The 6,000-nt window shown below is 36.2% G+C and overlaps 1 long non-coding RNA gene across 1 annotated transcript in view; it reads left to right on the forward strand.

Annotated features, from left to right (window-relative positions):
- Positions 1-4,684, forward strand: part of LOC139038003 (uncharacterized) — a 57,396-nt gene extending 52,712 nt beyond the window's left edge. The window contains exons 2-3 of the long non-coding RNA XR_011490903.1: positions 3,807-3,845; positions 4,590-4,684. This is a non-coding gene — a long non-coding RNA (uncharacterized lncRNA). The remainder of the gene's footprint in view (positions 1-3,806; positions 3,846-4,589) is intronic.
- The last annotated feature ends 1,316 nt before the right edge of the window (positions 4,685-6,000 follow it).

Raw genomic sequence — 6,000 nt, forward strand, 5'->3', positions numbered from 1 at the left:
TTTACCTAACCTATAACTATCATCTCTTTTCAGTAAAGAGTTTTGGAGACATGCCATTGCCATGTCTGGTAAGCCTACCTTCTGTGGTAACCCCTGGTTCTCATATTTGAATACAATTATATTAGAGAGCACAGATTAATTTGTCTTACATATTCAGAGCTAGTTTGGGGAGAAAATGTGATGCAAATTTATGTAAATTGGAATACATGTTTATGTAAAACAACATGTGATTATGCATCCCTACATTTACAAGAAAAATTCTGCTAGTCTTCTCTTAAAGTAGAGAAAATACAAATATACTCACAATCCCAGTTTGGACTAGGATTCTTGCTAGAATGGTTTGTCTGGCATGTGGAAAGGCTCTCGTGTGCCATGGCATTGGTTAAGGATTCTGTGTTTCCTTTGCTGAAACATGGTTTTCAGCTTGAGTTTCAGAGGATGTTGCCAATTTTATCTCCCCTTCTCTGCTTTTCTTTATTTCTGTGATGAAAGATTTTGATTTCCACTAAGTAATTCAAAACGATTTTGTGGGTTGTTACTCAATTTTATAAATAAACACACATTGGTTGAGGCCATTGCCTGTGCCTTTTTGTAATGAACTATTATAAAGAGAATGGCATGTCCCTCATCTTTGAAGACACTTGCTCTATTTGTCCTGTTTTTTTTTTTTTTCTTCTGCAACACGTTGGAATAAAATTGCTTCATCCTGTTTGATGAGGGTGGCCACATATATAATATTTTACCTGAGCAAGGGCATTGTTGAGAGTAAACAGGGTGTAATTATTAATTATGCCAGTTTTAAGGTTTAAACTTGTACTGTTCCAGGAAAATTGGGGCATGCAATTACCCTAACTGTGGCTAATTCTAAATAGTTTTTTTTCTCTCTTCGGCAGCTTTATGTGACTGCTCCATTGTATGGCCAATCTTAATTTTTTGATCTCCCAAACCTCACAATTTTTATCAATCAGATGTTCTCTAGAATTCTCAGATAAAAAATGTTATTTTTACCTATCAATTGTTTTAACTATTAGTTCAACTTTTCCCAAACAATTCTTTTTCACTGCTGTTTGGCTTGGTGAAGAGGTAGAGTTTTTTTTATTGGGTTTTATATTTCTGTTTCTCAGAGAGAGAAAGGGAGTAATTGAGAGACAAGCTCCCATCCTTAAAGAACCTCAGGCATTGTTTCTTTTCTTCACAAGTTCTGTCAATTGCTTTCTTTTTAGGGGCTTGCATGTTGCCAAACTGAGAAAAATCTTACCTTCCAAGAAAGGCTTAAGGCTGAAATAGGCAAAAAGCACCGAAGGTTGCAATAATTAAATGCTGCTGCTGCTCCTAAGTCGTTTCAGTTGTGTCCGACTCTGTGCGACCCCATAGACGGCAGCTCACCAGACATCCCCGTCCCTGGGATTCTCCAGGCAAGAACCCTGGAGTGAGCTACCATTTCCTTCTCCAATGCATGAAAGTGAGAAGTGAGAGTGAAGCCTCTCAGTCATGTCCAACTCTGAGACCCCATGGACTGCAGCCTACCAGGCTCCTCCGTCCATGGGATTTTCCAGGCAAGAGAACTGGAGTGGGGTGCCATTGAGCTATTTCACTTGCTGAAGGTCTTTCCATTTTACCAAATTTGATGATAGTTGAACTAAGACACCTTGAAAAAGGCAGAGAGTCATGTGAAATTTGTGAAAAGTTTCTTGGAAGAGGCCATCGCCCTAGCAACCTAGGGGTTTAGGTGATAGAAAATTAAACAAATTTTTGCAAAGTAAATTATTTTCCACTGTTGATCAAGTATGATAGGAAAAAAATTGTTTATAAATAGATCTCATATGGGAGAGAGAACATAGTGGGGACAGTTCCTACGCTTTTGAGAGAATATGAGATGGAGATTGGAGAAAATCTGCTGAACAAGAGTCTGTGATTTCACAATTTAGTCAGTATTTTTGAAGTTTGGAGTTTTGCTAATATCAAATGGGGGAGAGTGATCATTTTCTTCAGATAATACACTCCAAGTTTGGAGGACCAAGTGAGACATTAAATGAAATATTTTAGATATCACATCAAGGTAAGTAATACTTTTATAATGCCATGTATCTACATGGTCAGAATTAAATAAAAGTTCATTGAATGACTATTAAGTGATTAAATGAAAGTATCAGTGCTCAATTCCATTTTCTTATAATTTTAGCAGATGGACATATTTTTAAATCTCTAATCTTCTAAAATACATTTATTTTAGAGAAAGGCAAATTAATCACTCTCAGGACCAGCAACTTCCTCTTGGAAGGTATTCTAGTCATGGTATTCTGTTGCTTCACATCCTTTTTGGAATAATGCAAAGTATGAATAAATATAAAAAATGGTTCTTGAAGGAAAGCCTAATAATTCAATGACTATATCCACTTGAAGCTAGAACCATGGATGAGAACTGAATAAATATTTGGGAACCTCCATACTGCTTATTTTTTCACAATGTATTGTTGAGAATTTCTAAAATGCAAATGATGGTTACAAGTTACACACAATGTCTAAAATCAATAGAAGATCACAAAATAACCATCAGTATTGCAAGGATTTTAACTCTATTGTCCTTAATTTCTATATGTATCATTACTTTCATTGATCTATAGTTAATTTCAATAATAAATAATATTCATTTATATGCATATATACACAGAACACTATATGTATTTGCATACATGTGTATATTAATATATATTTGTAGCATTTTATATGTATATGTGTATGTGTGTTTATATATTTTTGCACATTATTATTTATGCATTATATTAATTATGAAGTTCAGCTTCAGTCTGTATGTTGACATTTTTAGAGAACTTTCTGGATATCTTTACCCATGTTAAAGGACCAAGGTAAAATTTATTCTAACCCTACTATTCATCCTGTCTCTTTTTAAAATTTTATAAAGGAAACTGCATAATTAAAGGACAATAGTTGCATTGAAAGCAATTACTGTTTCTGCAATGACTAAGGGAGTGTGTTACACACTCTCTTTATCCCCACTCTACCTCCCCCTTCATCTTGTCCAAGGCAAGGCTTTCTGCTAACTTTAACAGAATGTAGCTTGTGTTCAAAAACCTTAATAGAGACTCTTTCTTGTTCTCAATTTGGGGATTCTTATATTCAAGACTGTCTGTAGAAAAAGAGAGACCTATGGTTGGACACACCTGAGTCTATTTACTCACCAGCTTAAAGATGAACAAGAAGGAAAAAAACAGTATTTCTGCCCCTGCAACCACCCATATGTTCATGCATACTGCACTGGACATAGGAATCCAAAGACAGCAGGAACATGAATTATTGCCTCTAAGGCAGAGTAATCTTACATATTAGTAAAATGCAGTCCAACCAGTGCCTCAGGTGTCTACCAACCAGATTATCAGGTCTTTCTTTTTGGAGCAGGGGCTGGTGATAGATGCAAGTAGACAAGCAGGCAATGCCCAGACCTCCATGGATAAAATGGAAGTGGTAGTTCCCTGTGATTTACCTACTGTTTGTCTTATCATGCTAGTGGGTTTAAGGGATAATCTTGATCTATGTTACCTGTTCTTCAGGACAACTAAAAGTCTTTGAAAATTCTGATGTAACATATAAGCATAGACACTGATGTGGGTTCTTGAGAGTGTGATGACCTTAAAATCTGTATCACACAAACAAAATATTCAAGAAAATTTACCCCACTGTTGACAAGCTTCCAAAGGAGAGAGATGTTCAGAGGAGAACAGCTCCTCACTCTTCTTACTTCTCTTGGCTGATCACTATCCCCTAAACTATTTTGTATTTTCTTTCAGTACAAGGAACCAAATAACTGGTATACATTATGGCATCAGGTATGTTAGTCCTTTAAGCCATTGTTAACTGTAAAACACGTTTCAGGATTGTAGTGACAAATCACATTCTAGCAATGAGTATCACTCTTTATGGGCCTTCCCTGTCTTTATCGTGTGCTTGCATGTGTGTGCAGATGTGTACACATACATACTCACATGACAAAGACAATGCTTTCTGTATAATATAATACTGTTCCTCTTTTATGCAATGTGACTTGTGTATGTCAAAGATAGCATCCTATCTGAATTGCAGAAGCTCGTTAAATACTGATGTCCAATAAAGATAACCAAGAAGAAAAATGAGTAACTTAGAAACTATAGATCAAATAAAGACTGACCTATACTGGATAAATAGTTGAGTAGTAGCCTATGTTTGGAACTCTAATGAATGGCCTAATTTAACTTTTCAAAGTCTAGATCTAAGTAGAGATATAACCTTGATCAGTCCATCAGTTAGTTAGTGAAAACTAACATTTACTAAGTATTCACTAATTGCCAGTTATTTGCTAAACATTTTGGAAGGCTTCACTTAATTTTCACACTGGTTAACCCTGCTATTATCATTTTGACTTTACATATAGAGGATACATTTTACGTCTGAAAATTAGAGAAGTTAGAAACTTATTTGTATGAGGCAGAGTTTCCTTTGAACCCAAAACTAAATTCTTAACAATCTACTATCCTGTTTCTTCTGAGTCAATTTTTTAAAAAATTTTCTTCTATTGTTTTGTATACTCATCACAGATATATGATGGTAGTGGTGGTTTAGTCGCTAAATTGTGTTTGACTCTTGTGACACTCTGGACTGTAGTCCACCAGGCTCCTCTCTCCACGGGATTCTCCAGGTAAGAATACTGGAGTGGGTTGCCATTTCCTTCTCCAGGGGATCTTCCTGAATCAGGGACTGAACCCACATCTCTAGAATTTCCTGCATTGCAGGCAAATTCTTCATCAACTGAACCACCAGGAAAGCCCTCTCAGACATATGAAACCTGATTGTTTTGAGGCATGGTTATCTATTTGCAGGTTGGCCTGCTGATTAAATCTAAAAAGCAGCATCTATTTTTTAAATATAATTTTTCATGTAAATTTATATGTAAGTGTGTGTTCATAAATATATATATAGAGATGTTCTCAATTTACTCATACAATTCAACTCAAGATCTGTTTTTAAGAAACAATACATAATGCTGAATAAAACAAACATTATATTGTTAGAGTCTAAGAGAATATAATGTTGAACAGTTGCTAGGCACAATGGGAAAGTCTTATTCTCTCCCAATTTATTAAAGTAATGCCACTCATTTTTAAACTGTGCCAACTATTTCAGATGACTTTGAATACTGATTTGGTAAATGCTTTACTGAAATAGTCATTAAATTCTCCCACTCCTGAGGCAACCAAATTTTTATCTCTCAAGATGAAAAAAAACTGATCTGAATGTTGCTCAAATCAGCATCTGAGAGGAAGGAGAAAGGTCACTGATGAATGGAGTCAAGTTCTGACGACTTTGCAAAAAAGGAAGCAAGTCAAATTGTAAGTCATGCACTGCTGATTTAACGTGTGGGAACAAGACAGACAGGAAGATGCTTAGAATGCTAGAGAAAGCTCTGTGCCTGCCAGTATCATAAAATTCCCTTTGTAATTCAAGAAACAAAGTCAAACTGTTGGAAATGATTCAGATTTGGCTGCAATAACTTTCTATTCAAACATCCTAAAGGGTTATCAGTGACTCTTTCCAGATTGGCATGATTTGGTAGCAACAGTTTTCCCTTAGGGAATGTAAATTGATCACCTGGACTGGAAAATTAGGCAAATTCTTCAGTTTGGGAATATCTGGCTCTGTGTGTAGAAGAGTGGTGGGACATAAGGGTGTTCTGGCCTGGAAGGATAAGGAAAAGGTCTGCCAAGGCAGTTTGTTCTTGGTGCGTGACTATTTATCTCCTCCCTGCTCTTGCCATTACCCTTTCACACTTGGGGCTGTCATCTCCCTCTACTTCAGTCCCTACTTGCTGTCTATGGCTGAACTTATTTTTAAACACATTTTGCAAATGCATAGTGACAAAGGGAGGACCGAATCCCCACATAACTTATGTGCTTGCTTCTTGGCATCCTCAGAAAAGGCTGGGGTGTCAGACAACCATTCTTCTAAAAT

This window comes from Odocoileus virginianus, chromosome 13 (assembly GCF_023699985.2).
Source record: "Odocoileus virginianus isolate 20LAN1187 ecotype Illinois chromosome 13, Ovbor_1.2, whole genome shotgun sequence".
Classification (NCBI taxonomy): domain Eukaryota; kingdom Metazoa; phylum Chordata; class Mammalia; order Artiodactyla; family Cervidae; genus Odocoileus; species Odocoileus virginianus.